The sequence below is a fragment of the Acanthisitta chloris genome, unplaced genomic scaffold, assembly GCF_000695815.1.
Source record: "Acanthisitta chloris isolate BGI_N310 unplaced genomic scaffold, ASM69581v1 scaffold12077, whole genome shotgun sequence".
Taxonomy (NCBI): Eukaryota; Metazoa; Chordata; class Aves; order Passeriformes; family Acanthisittidae; genus Acanthisitta; species Acanthisitta chloris.
The window spans coordinates 12321-12899 of NW_008684324.1; the positions used below are offsets into that span (position 1 = coordinate 12321).

The 579-nt window shown below is 42.8% G+C and overlaps 1 pseudogene; it reads left to right on the forward strand.

Annotated features, from left to right (window-relative positions):
• Positions 1-426, forward strand: part of LOC103806584 — a 1964-nt pseudogene extending 1538 nt beyond the window's left edge.
• Positions 427-579: the final 153 nt, after the last annotated feature.

Here is a 579-nt window from a genome sequence, read left to right on the forward strand (position 1 = left end):
ACAGAATGCTTTTGGAGATGAACAAAAAGACACTTGTTCTTGGGCTGCCTTTGGAGATGAGCAAGCTGAGGAATCTCATCACAGGAAAGAGACATGGCAGTCACATAGGACAGATGCATCTGCCAGGAGTGATGGTCCAGTATTACACAAGACTGACAGTTTTGCTTTATCATCTTTCCAAGGAACTATCAGTAAGCAATCTCAAATGCTTTTGGAGATGAACAAAAAGACACTTGTTCTTGGGCTGCCTTTGGAGATGAGCAAGCTGAGGAATCTCATCACAGGAAAGAGACATGGCAGTCACATAGGACAGATGCATCTGCCAGGAGTGATGGTCCAGTATTACACAAGACTGACAGTTTTGCTTTATCATCTTTCCAAGGAACTATCAGTAAGCAATCTCAAGAGCTATCACCTTCAGTTCAGGTAAGAGGGTTCTTGATTTTGCTCAGTCATGTCCTGCTCTTGTGCATACAGTTCTTCCTGGTTCCTGCTTCTGCGTACAACAAATATTTGAATAGTCCTTGTTTGCCTTGTAGGAGAGATTTAATTTGGTGGGAGAGACAGGCTGATATGAAA